This window comes from Delphinus delphis, chromosome 9, assembly GCF_949987515.2.
Source record: "Delphinus delphis chromosome 9, mDelDel1.2, whole genome shotgun sequence".
NCBI classification, from domain to species: Eukaryota; Metazoa; Chordata; class Mammalia; order Artiodactyla; family Delphinidae; genus Delphinus; species Delphinus delphis.
In genome coordinates, this window is record NC_082691.1 from 105,793,756 (window position 1) to 105,807,073 (window position 13,318).

A 13,318-nucleotide genomic window follows, 5' to 3' on the forward strand; every position below is an offset into this window, starting at 1 on the left:
TTGCCGTTCCTGGTTCTGTTCTGCTCTGCTTGGCGCCGGTAGTTTTGTGCTCACACCATGGGAGAGGCGGCAGACATTTCTCACAGGCTGTGTCTGCGAATAGACTTCTTCTGCCTGGTGTCCCAGGAAAGCTGATTTAGGGCAGTGGTATCACACCGCGGTGCTCACGCCGCCCTGGTGCCACTCTGATACTGGCGATGTGTTGGTTCCGTGGCTCTTGGGGGCGGGGGCAGGTGTGCATCTGCGTGGCTCGGCCCTGGGTACCGCGGGGGCCCAGTGAGGTGGCCCCGGGCGGACCAGGCCTGCGGTCTTGTTAGTCAGAGGCAGACAGTCGTGCTGATCACAGTGTGACCCGCACAGACCTGTGATGCTCGTGGGCTTGGGGCCCAGGCCGGGCTCTGCCAGGGGCAAGCTTCCTAAAGAGCGGAGTGCAGAGGTGGAAGTAATTTAATATTTAAGAAAGAAAGTAATTTGATATTTAAGAAAGGTAAACAGCTAGAGGTGCATATTAATGCAAATAAAATAGAAATTTTATTTGAGCTAGCCTGAATGAGCTATAGCCACACTAATATTTAGCTGAATTCCTACAGTCGCCTCTTGCAAACTCGTCTGCTCCCGGTCTGAAAGTGTTACGTATAATAGCTTAGTAATCTGTGCCCCAAGTAACAGCCACGTCTGCGCCACACAGGTCAGCAGATCTCTCCTGGGATTTGTTTTAGGGGCATCACCCCCACTCCCCAAACAAAGGGTGTCACTGAGCCCGCCCTTGGCTTCCAAAGGCGTCTTCGTGACACCACAGTGGTGGCCGGAGTGGACGACCGGAGGCCGGGTGACCAGCAGGTCCAGGTGGGAAGTTGGGCGAGAGCTGAGAGGATGGAGGCAAGGTCCAGCGGGGGCTCCTGTGGCCTCAGAGCATCCCGGACCACCCAGAGGTCTCTGCTTCCAGGAAACTGTGAGTTCTTAGCCTGAGTACTTCGTGCCTCAGCTTACACATCTGTGAAATGGGGATAATCTAGATGCAGGTCTCCCCCATTAAGAAGGACTCACTTCAGTACCTGGTTTTGCTAGCCAAAAGAAATTTGGAGAGGATTGGCACTTTTACCAAAAAAAAAAAAAGGTGAAAAGGGAAAATCTCATTCAGCTCAGTGTGCTTTGCAGCGAGCGCTACAGAGGCAGCGCCCACCCCAGCAGTGAGAGCGGCCCGCCAAGCTCCTCCCCGGAAGCACGCTCAGCATCTCAGCATCAAGCTGCTACAGCTGTGAACCGTATCGGTGAGCACCTGTGCTTCCTCTCGATTGACTTTGTGCGTCCACGAGCAGGACGGGTCCTCAGGTAACTGCTTCTTGGCCGCATGCCTTTTCGGCTCAGGAAGGGTTTCCTCGGATGCTCTGTTTTCGGAGAGTGGTGGAACCCGTACTTTGGCTTCACAGGGATGTTATACCTGTTTGATGAGAGTTGTGAACAAGCTTTTGATGTCAACATATTATAAACCCACTAGAACCTTATTTTAACTTAGGTGGTTTGATGTCACAGGTTGCAAATGTCACATTTTGACATTCGTGCCTTAATAATAACATCGTCGGGACTTCCCCGGCGGTCCAGGGGTTAAGAATCCGTCATGCAATGCAGGGGACACCGGTTCGATCCCTGGTGGCGAAAACTAAGATCCCACACGCCACGGATCAACTAAGCCTGCGTGCCACAACTGCTGAGCCTGTGCGCCGCAACTAGAGAGACGCCAGCGCACACACCACCACGAGGATCCCGCGCGCCGCGACTAAGACCTGAGGCAGCCAAAAAATAAACTAACAAATAATTTTTAGAATGATCGTAACATTGTTGCCCGTAGGCCATGTCATTCCTTTTTCCTCTGCGGAGACGGGCAGAAAAGTCACCCTTCAGCGCTCTCCTGTCCCCTCCCCCACTCTCGCTGTGAAGGGTAGTTGTGCCTGGTGCCTGTCACGCGCCTCTGCGGCTGGGCCCCTCCTCCATCGCCTGCTGCCCGGCCGTCGGCTTGTGTGTGTAGGCTGATGACTCGCTGTGGCTGTGTCGTTCCCGAGGTGCCTTCTTCGCCTTGGAAACGTGGTGAGCTGAGGATCTGCTCACCTTCCCCTGCGCTGCAGTTCAGGGACCGGCGCCCACCCTGGCCTCCTGGGTCTGCCGAGCCTCCCCCAGAGGCCAGAGCCACAGGGAGGACTTCGCTTGCGGAGGGCATGCGAGGTCGGGCGGGCGGTCCAAGCACGGCGCTCAGTGCAGGGGCCGGGCCTGGCTCAGGATGGCGGCATCAGGATGGCGCGCCAGCTGGGGACGTCCTACAGCAGCTTCGGCTCCGACGCAGCACGAGGTGCTGGCCAGGGCCGTCTGGCCGAGGAACCAGGAACCGCAGGGACCTGTGAGAGCCCGAGCCGGGGGAGGGCCTGGCTAAAGGCACTCACGTTGTGTGACGTCGTTAGCTGCCTGTGGCTCTCGCGGCTCTGGAGGCCGTAAGTCTGAAATCGAGCGTCAGAGGCCCCGGGGTGGGGCGGCACCCGTGCCCTGCCCCTCCTGGCCCTGTGCTCCCAGCCCTGCCGTCCTGGACACGCCACCGCCTCTGTCGGCGTCCCACCTCCCCCTGTTTCTCCTATGAGGACGTTTGTCTACTGGCATCAGCCCCCATAACCCACAATGACCTCACCTCCAGGCCCTCAGCTGAGTTACATCTGCAGAGACCTCCTTTCAAGTAAAGTCAATTCGTGGTTCTAGGGACTGGGCCGTGGACCTAACCAGGGGGTCGACCGTCCCCCCACTACACGTGTATTTCTAAGAGGCAGAGGCTACCACGCCGTCTGAAAACTGGAGAAGCGTGGGAGGTGGGCCTGCTCGTGGGAAGTGGGGGCCGCCTCATTCAGGCTCCACCGTGGCCACATGGCCTGGAGTAGGTGTCCTGATGACCCTCCGTGAGATGAGGAGGCCACGCCACGTCCACGTTCCCCAAAGCTGCCTGAAGATGTTCCTTTCCCTATGGTGCTGGGCTCATAAGTCTGTGTCTTGAAAGCGTCGCAGGCAACCCTTCCCAGGTAATTATTGGAAAACAGTTAGGTAACCTCCAAACCTCCAGTCAGAGGCAAAGAACTTGCCAGGCGGAGCCACACAGCATTCCAGCCCCGGGAACTGATCCCTCTGCTGGGAAGTCCTGACCCTCTGCCGCTGGGGCAGAGCCTTGCCCCCAGCTGAAGTGTCTCGGCCCCCTGCAGGGTGCGCAGGGCCGGGCTCTACCTGCAGCCGCAGGCACCCAGGCGCCTCTGCCCCTGGGACTCGTCTTCCAGGAGCTGAGTGCGGCCCACGGGCTTGTGGCTGCAGCAGGAACTGCCCTGCACCCCCCATCCACCTCTGCACCCCACGCTGCACCCCTGCCAGCCCTCCTGAGGACACGGCCAAGGCTGACAACTCCTGGCCACTTTCTCGGCCACCTGCACGTCCCAAGCCATCACCTCGGGGTTGCCTGGATCTGCGGGGTGGCCTCCAAGTGTCTCCCACCCCCGACCTCACTAACCTTTGGTCTCTTCTTAACTCAGAGCCAAAGGAAGTCCCTGGCCCCACGTCAGCCCCTGCCACTCCTCTGGCAGAACTTGCCAGGGTCTCCAGCTCAGGAAGAGCGGGAGCTCTGAGGATTCGGCACCCAGCGCCCGCCCTCCTGCTAACGGGCTCCACTGGCCGCCTTGATTTCCTCCCCGGCCTCGGGGCCTTTGCACACACTCCTCCCCTGGGAAGGCTCTACCCACAGACGCTCAGCTGACCTGCCCCCTCGCTTCCTTCTGGTGCCCCTTTGCCCAGTGTCACTTTCCCTTCCCACCGTGTTAAAAGTGGTGACTTGTCTGCTCCCTGACTTACACCTCTCTCCATGGCACTAACTCTGTCTGATCCAGCATGGATTTCACTCATTGATGTTTTTTCTCCCCGCCCCCTAGAACGTGAGTTCCATTACCAAGCTCCTAGAGTAAAGCCTAGCGCACAGTGGGTGCTCGCTCATTATCTGTCACGTGGATGGGTTTTCCTGCGCAGTTAGCTTTGGCTAAGCAGGGCGAATGTTAAGTTAATGTCTGTACAGATGTTCAGATTCTGAGCCTCCGGGCCGGACCAGAACCCTTTGCCCACGTGGTAATGAGCCTGCTGCCCCGCGCTGTCCAGCCCCACCAGTCCAGCCAGGGCGGCTTTCCTGCCCTTCCGGTGCGTGACGGCGCACAGGCTCCAGCGGGTGGGGTCCCCGGGGGCAGCTGCGGCCCAACAACAGGTCTGTGCGACTAACACCGTGACAGGTGGGCCCCGCCTGACCTGGCCGTGAGTCGCCCTGTTTCTCTGGGTGATCCCACCAGCCAGCGGCTCCATCAGGACAGCGGGTGGCCGTGCCCAGCCGGCCCCAGCACTTAGCGCCACGCCTGGCGTGGGTGGACGCAGCTCTCTCTAAGGAGAGAAGGCGGTGGGAGGGAGGCTGGGAATGAGAGAAGAAACATCTGTGAAATCAATATGTTGAGGAATTTATATTTTACTTTTTAAAGGGTCAAACAAATGAAAAGTCGTTCATCCTGGAGTGCGGTCACCTGAAGAAGAGGCCCAGGCCGTCTGGGTAAATAATTGCTGTCATCTTAACAGACCAGATGGATGGCTTTCCTGACGGGCGAGCATCTCAGATCCCACCTCCGGGACAGACCTCACAGGCACCTTCCCTTCCCCACAGCCATGCCCACCCTCGGCCCACGGCACCCCAGGCAGGCCTGACCCCCCCGGAACCCTCAGGAGGCCAGGCTCGCCGCGGGGAAGGGTTAGGGTTAGGGTTTCGGGGAGGGGGGAGAGGCGCACAGTGGGACCAGAGGCCCAGCGCCAGCCTCCGGGGTCCCCGCCCGGGGGCCGCGCAGCACAAGCAGGGCTGCCCGGGGAAGCTCACTGGAGTCCAGCGGCCAGGATTTCGGCGGGTCGGTCACGTGGGCACACAGCACCCCCATAGCTCCCCTGACATGCGCCGCCTGCGGGTGCAGAAGTGGCCCAGGCCGGCCCGCAGAAAGGGGCACCCAGGCCCGGGCATGAAGGCTCGTCAGCCAGGATGGTCCATGAGCCGCCTCCTGGGCACACGTGGTCTGCACACCCGCCGTCCACACCCAGGGCCCTCCGGGGACCCCAGCCTGGACTCCACAGGCGGCATGGAGAACCTGCTCTCTCTCGGGGGGGTCTGGGGCTGGGTCGCAGCCGGCAGGGAGGGGAAGGGTCTGCCGGTTTCAGTCGGGATGTAAATACTCCCGCCCTGTTTTCAGGCTGCTGGCGGGACGGTACGCACCTCCCTGCGCTCCTGGAACTGGACAGGCCCTCGGGGGGACGCAGCCCGGCCCGGGGGGCTTGCACACGCCGGGACATGGGGGCGGGAGGGGCTTCTGGCCAAGAAGCCAGGTCAGGCTTCTGAGGAGGCTGGGGGGTTTCAACTGCCGGGCTGGGAGGGGAAGCGCTCCGGGAAACGGGGACCGCTGGACGGGGCCCCTCCAGGGGTGGCCCGGGGGTTCGGCTGTCTCGGTGGGAAGACTTGGGGCCGTGTTGTGTCGGGAGCCCCGCGGCGTCTGGGCGGAGAAAACGAGGACCGGGTGGCATTTGTGGCAGGTCAGCATCACCACCCAGACCGGGGCGCCCAGGATTCACAAAGGGCTCTCCCCTGGGGGGCGTCTCTCGTGACAACGCCCACCGTTCCTTCCCCGCGGGTCGGGGGACACCTGGAGGCGACTCTGATGGAGGCAGAGAAACAGCTCCCAACACTGGAGCAGGAAGGCGGCTTGTGTGGGATGTGGGGATGGAGGGCCGGTTCCCAGCGGACCCTCAGGGCCCAGGAGGGAGTGATGACCTCTGCGTCCCTGGTCCGCCGAGCCTCGGGGAGGACTGCCTTTGGCCTGTCTCAGGTGAGATGTCCAACCCCAGCTCGTTACCCATGGCCAGAGGGGTGGGTCACATCTCACGACGGACTGCTGGAACCCTACTCGGTCATGCCCACGACTGAGGGGACCACCACTCCTAGCTGCCCACGGACACCACTTGGGAAGCGGGTGGGAGCCCAGCCCAGGCTGGGGCAGCACTCGCTGGACCTGAAGGAGGGCCGAGGGTGGCCTTGCCACGGCCCGGAGAACAGCCCAGCTAAGGCCCCGGAGGGTAGGGCCAGGCCTGCCAGCCCCCAGCGTGCCCGCGGCTTCACCGGGAAGGGGAGGCAGCGAGACGAGAAGCACAAACGCCAGGGTCAGGAAGGAGAGGCGCTGGGCATCGTGAGGGACCACTGCCCGCAGCTCACGCTCAGGATTTAGGGCTTAGAAGTGGAAGCATCACAGTTCTTGAGCTCCGGGAGGTATCTCTACCTGCACCTGTGTTCCCAGCTTCTCGGCCTCACAGAAAACAAGGGCTTCGGAACAAAAACGGAGCCCACAAGTATGGGGCAGTTCTGGACGGAGCTGGGACTGGGTGCATCCGAAAACCCGGGCTCAGGTCCAGAGGAACGCTGTCACCCCAGGCAGGGCTGCTGACCGTGGGGGGAAGGAGGAGACCCCAGGGTCAGGCGCTGGGGACGGTTCCCCGCGCTAAGTGCCGTGCTCTGCGGGATGAGCCCGGACCCCCAGAACGTGCAGTTGGCATTGCTTCTGTGGGACCTGGTGAGGCAAGGGGGAGCCTGGGGCCGGCGCCCGCTATCTCGGCCCCTGTCCCAGTTCCGGGGCCCCCCAAACCATCGGCACAGAGACCCAGCCCACCTTTCCCTGGGACCGCCAGCCCCCCTGGGTCGCCAGGCCTGGTCACATGCCGCCATTCCCCATGTGGCCAGCAGGGGCCGCTGTGGCTGCACACAGCACACACGGGCCCAAACACACAGCACCCAAACGTACGTACACGCGCACACTCATACACAGTCACACGCAGAGCGTGGACACACGAATGCACACACCTGCCCCTGCGGAGCCAGCCCGGTGGCGGGGGTTGGGCGGTGGAGCTGGACGAACCCCTTCCCAGGCCTCAGTCCTGGCACATGGGACCACTGACCAGATGCCACTACCCACTTCTGTGCCCAGCACAGCCGCCCCGGGCCACCCGAGCCCCCTGCGGGTGATGCGGATGGAGACACTCCCTGAACTCCGTCCTGGGGGGCCCGAGCCCCAGAGCCTGGGAATGGCAGCAGGAGGGAGGGGATCCCTGAAGGGAGGGAAGTCTCAGCCCAGTGTGGGTGTGCAGAGGACCGACGGGGACAGACAGGGGACAGATGGGACAGGCCAGGGGACAGGCCAGAGGACAGTCCAGAGGACAGATGGGACAGGCCAGGGGACAGGCCAGAGGACAGACAGGACAGGCCAGGGGACAGGCCAGGCGACAGATGGGACAGGCCAGGGGACAGGCCAGAGGACAGATGGGACAGGCCAGGGGACAGACGGGACAGGACAGGGGACAGACGGGACAGGCCAGGGGACAGACGGGACAGGCCAGGGGACAGACAGGGGACAGACCAGAAGACAGATGGGACAGATGGGGACAGGCCAGGGGACAGGCCAGGGGACAGACGGGACAGGCCAGGGGACAGACAAGACAGGACAGGGGACAGACGGGACAGGCCAGGGGACAGGCCAGACAGGAGACAGGCCAGAGGATAGGACCTGGCCTCCTCACCCACCTCCCCTCCCAGACCTGAGGACAGGCCCACGCTGCTCATGGCTGGCCCTGCCCTGGACGGGTAGGCAGTCCCCCGAGGGACACCACTTTACCATATGAAGTAACATTCACAGGTTCTGGCATGAGGGACCTGATGCCTTCTGGGGCCGCCATTCAGCCCACCACAGGCAGCCCTGATACATATGTTTTGGGGCCGCGCCGCGAGGCGTGTGGGATCTTTGTTCCTCGACCAGGGATCGAACTCGCATCCCCTGCAGTTGGAACCTGGAGTTGGAACCAGGCTGGCCGCCAGGCTGTGCTTCCTTTGGTGTTTAGGCCCCAAAGACGGCATTTCCGCTGGGCTACTCCTGGGGGCTCCCGGCTGGCCCGCGGAAGGGTCCCACCGCCAAGGACAGCGTGGCTCGGTCTGGCCTTGGAGGGAACACCCCAGGCCCAGCGAAAGTGGCCTCCCCAGACACGTGTGCAGCGGGGTCTCTGCCGTCTCAGGCACGGAGCGGGGTGTGTCGTCCCCCGCCGCCCGCTGGCCTGTATGCCGCTAGGCCAGAGGCTCTGCGGTGCCCCCAGGAGACATCTGGCACCGTCTGGGGACATTCTTGGTTGTCACAACCAGTGGGGGAAGGGAAGCCCGACAAGAGGTGGGTGGAAGGCATGGCCGCTGTGACCCGCCTCCCAGGCTGGGACGCCCCGCAGCCCAGAGCAGTGGAGGCGGCCCGGCCCCTCTGATGCATGGGTGGCCGCGTGCCTAAACGTTTCACGGCAGAGACACTCGATCTCAGGTCTCATCCTGCCAGCCGATAGCCTCCTCCGAGGTCGCCGGCTCGTGGACGCCATCGACATTCAGTTTTTATGAACAGGGGGCACCCGGACGGGCTGTGGGGTTTGTGGAACACATTTCCTCTTTCAAGTAACTGAAGTCTTAGTTTCAGTTACTCACATCTCCAGCAAAACCATCAGCCGTATTAAGTGATCTGCCGTCTGTGCAAACACCTCTCCCCACAGGACGGCGCAGGTGGCCCAAAGGAGGGTGGAGAAGAACGCGGCTTCTCGGACCCTCGGCCGGGGCCCCGGGAACCAGCCACACGGGGAGGTCACAGCCGCCCCAGACCAGCGCGAAGGGAATTTCAGGCTGACAGTGAGTAGCATCCCGGAGCCCAGGTGGGCCCCGGATCTTTTGCCGGGACGGTCCACCTCCCCGAGTCCTGTGTTTTCTCTGGCAGCCAAAGCAGGGGGAGCGCAGTGTGTCCACAAGTCAGCACGGGATGCGCAGGTGGGTGGGGTGGCAGCCAGGATGACCAACCCCACTGCCAGCCTCTCCGGGCCGCGTGGCGTCTTCCAAGTCCTCCTTTGGGTCACAGTGGGGTCCAGGGGGCAAGGAAGCTGGCCTGACTAGGAGGGCCCCAGCTCGACAGAGGTGGGCAGCGGAGGGCAGAAGTCATCCGCCCAAGGTCCAGATGCTAAAAGAGCCCAGGGTCAGAGGTTGGGACAGAGCATTCGGGACAGGGTGGACTCTGCCCTCTGCCCTCTGCCCCAACCCTGCCCTGGGGGCAAAGGGCCAGAGCCTTAGAGGCTGGAGACAAGAAGGAAGGTGAGGGCTTCCCTGGTGGCGCAGTGGTTCAGAATCCGCCTGCCGACGCAGGGGACAGCAGGGGACACGGGTTCGTGCCCCGGTCTGGGAAGATCCCACATGCCGCGGAGCGGCTGGGCCCGTGAGCCATGGCCACTGAGCCTGCGCTCTGGAGCCTGTGCTCCGCAACGGGAGAGGCCACAACAGTGAGAGGCCCGCATACAGAAGGAAGGTGAGCACAGCCCTGGAAGGGCGGGGCTGCGCATGGGGAGAGGGCAGGCCCCTGAGTCACCTCCAAATAGCACTGGGGGCTGCCAGCTGGGTGGGGGTCGTCCCCTCCACCCCCGGCACCCAGGCCACGGTGCACACTCCACTGTCCCGAGGACTCACGTGGGAACTGGACGCCGCCCTCGAGACGGCTCCGGGTCACCCAGGCAGGCTTCACCGCCGGCCAGGTTCACCCTGTGCCAGGGTCAGGGTGGCCGAGAGCTCTCAGAGCCACCTTCCCGTGAATGACCCTCATCCCACCTCTGACCGGCGCCCTGATGCCCCCGGGCTGGCAAAGCCTCCTCGGATGTCACCCCAGCCTTCCCAACAAGGGTGAGGTGAATTCACATTTGCGCACACCTGTGTCTACACCCGAGGCAGTGCTACGGATCCGGCTGTGAGCCGCTCTTCCCATCCCTTCCGAGGGACGCCGGGAGCCTCTGGTCCCCGCAGCGAAGGGCCCTGGCCTCCTGAATGACGCCGTGTGCAGGATAAATCTGTACAGGGGAGACCTGGGCAGAAGGAAAGAGCAGGGGGATGTGGAAACGTGACCTGGGAAGTCACCCCTTTGCTGCCCCTCCAAGATGCGCTGGGCAGGGAGCGGACTGGGGGGCCTGCAGAGTTGGGGGGGGGGAAGACAGGCTGCAGGAGGGGCCCAGAGGCCAGAGGCCCCGGGTGGAAAGTGCTGGGATCTGCAGGGAGGGCTGGGGACCAAGGCGGAGGAGCGGGCCCAGCAGGGCTGGGCCGCAGAGACCTGGACTTTGCTCCCTCACCACGGAGCCTCTGCGCCAGCCAACGTGTGTGCCCAGAGGCCCCGAGTGGCTGTGCCGTCGGAGCCCTGGTGGTGGGCGCGTGGTGGCTAGAGGGGACCGCATGCACGCCCGAGCTGACGGACCGGCCCCCGAGCCCGCCCACTCATGTTCTGCTCCCCGTGACCGGGTCACCTGCCTACATGCCCACCACTATCGCTGACCCCCAGTAAAAGCTCTCCTTAAGAAAAAGAACGAAAAAAAATAAATTAAAAAAAAAAAAGAATAAGAACGTCTTGTTACAAACCAGAGCACAGACGTGGGGCTTGAGTCATTACAAAGCGAGTGTGGGGTAACGGCTGCCAGGCGCCGGGTGTCTCAGCACGCAGAGCCCGAGGGCTGTCCCCACAGCCCCGCCTCCTGCCCGGGGCCGCCATGCCACTGTTCTGGCAACTTCTTCCCTGCGCGGGTCATCACTTCTGCTGGTGTGAGTTGTTCACATCCTTCATTCTGAGGGATCCTCCCCTGTCTCCCCAGATTTGCTGAGGAATCAGATCCTCTGACCTGTGACCCCAGGTCAGCCCAGCGGATCACAGCCTCTTCTTCCCGGAGAGTCAAGGCTGCGGGACGGAGCCCAGGGGGCCGGTCAACACCCTGTCCGAGAAGGGACCCAGGCCAGGAAGCAGGGCCCTCGTCCTTGAACGATCTCTGCTGGGGGCGCAGAGGGGTCCTGACGGTCCGTGTGTGAGGGTTTGCCTTCCGTGCACTCCTCAGGAAGGAGCCTGGGCTTGGAGCCAGCCAGCCGGATAGCCCCACCCATGCTGTCCCCACTATCCCCACCGCTTAATCCTCTCAGCCGCCTTGTCCTCACCTGTGATGAGCTGCGTGCCTGCGACATGGGACGCCCCACCAGCAGAGATGCCCCGCCCAGCGCCGTCCCTGAGAGCTCAGACTCCACCTTCGAGATGCTCTCTCCAGCCTCCCGGGAGGAAAGCCTGGGCCCCTGGGTCTCTCAGGGTCCCCCGGGAGCGCTGGGGCCGCAGAGGGGCTGGGTTGGACGGGGTGGGGCGCTGGGGCTGAGCTGGAGGCCAGCCAGGGCCAGGGACGGGGAGCGGCTCTGGGGCTGGGGGCTGCCAGGCCGCCCTTGGAAGTGCTCCATGGGGCACTAACTGGTACAAAGCCCAGGTAACGACAGGGATGCCCACCCTGGAGGGCCGCCCCTACCGGTGGAGGCCTGCGAGCTGCCACCAGCCCCTGCGGCAGGACCACACCCAGGGCGGGAGCCATGGGCCCAGCCACCACCGGGCAGGTGCGGGCCCCCCGCGGGCCTGTTGTGAGGCCCCGTGGAGCTGAGCCTGGACACGTGCATGGCAGCTGTTCCCACAGTGGTCGCACGAGGAGGTCCACCCCCCGACCTCACCAGGCAGCCGCTCACCCTTCAGGCTCCCGGCGTGCCGCCTCACGTGAATCAGGCTGCCCAGACGGGTGGGGCCCCAGACTTGATGACCTAAGGGTGTTGTCTCTGATTGTGCGCACACATGCGCTGTGCACGCGGGTAGGCCCGGCCCACGGGCAGGAGGCGGGCGTTCCCAGGCTGTCTGCCGGTGGTGCCGGGAGGGCGGCCCTGGGCCTGGAGCTCTCGGCGCTGACCTCGCCCCTGCTCCCCTCCGCCCCTTCCTCCACAGAGCTCCCACCCGCCCCACCTGGGACGCACCCTCCTCTCAGGCCAGCCTACCTGGTGCGTCTCCTTGGCCTCTTTCTCTGGGCAGCAGTAGATAACCCATCCCGCTCTAAACACCTGTTCACGGCCACCCCTGCCTGTGTGCCCTCCTGAAGGGCGGGGCCCATGTCCACTCACTCTGCATACCAGGGCCCTGCCCTGGGCATCGTCAGAGTTCAAGAAACGTTTGTTGAATGAACAAGGGGCCCGATATAGCTGGGGATGGGCAGGAGGTGGGCTCGGGCTGCCCGTCCTTCATCCCAAATTCCTGACAGGTTTGATGAGACGCGCACGGAGAGGACAAATGTCTGGATACCAAGGGGGAAAGGAGTGGGGTGGGAGGGACTGGGAGACTGGGACTGACACATTTACATTATTGATACTATGCATAAAATAGACAACTGACGGGAACGCACCGTACAGCACAGGGAACTCTACCTGATGCACTGTGGTAACCTAAATGGGAGGGAAGTCCAAAAGGGAGGGGATATCTGTATGCGTACGGCTGAGTCATTCTGCTGTGCAGTGGAGGCTAACGCAACACTGCAAAGCAACCATACTCCAATAAAAATTAATTAAAAATTTAAAAAAAAAAGACCCGGGATGAAAGTCAGAATTCCTGATAATTATCAGAAATTCCTGAAATCATGAATTAGTCTGTACTTGTTCTATAACACTTTATTTCCATGTCTCTGATATTGATTGGTTAAAACGAGTGACTAATTTTCCTATGATAGGGTCATGTTAAAAGTTTGGGGGCTTTTCTTTTCTGGGGTACGCGGGCCTCTCACTGTTGTGGCCTCTTCCATTGCGGAGCACAGGCTCCAGACACGCAGGCTCAGCGGCCACGGCTCACGGGCCCAGCCGCTCCGCGGCATGTGGGATCTTCCCGGACCGGGGCACGAACCCGTGTCCCCTGCATCGGCAGGCGGACTCTCAACCACTGCGCCACCAGGGAAGCCTGGCTTTTCTGTTTTATTTTTATTCTTTTTGGCCGTGCCGCGTGGCTTGTGGGACCTTAGTTCCCCGACCAGGGATAATTCCAGGCCCTCAGCAGTGAAAGAGCCAGGGAATTCCCTTTCTGTTTTGAAAACATATAACAATAAATGCTATGATCTAGTTGATTTCTTTTATCATTCTTAAAATACTTGCACCATCTCTCAGACTCTCTGCATCGTTACGGATCTCTAAAAAGTTCCGTTAAATAAGGAATATTAGGTTTAGCCGCACTTACAAGTGTCCACAGCCCACAGCAGACCCTCGAACGTTCTCGGGGAGTGCTGGGATGATGTGACGCTTGAGCGGCCAGCGAGGTTAACACCCGACACTGACCGGGAACCAAAGGCCTCCCAAGCACACTAC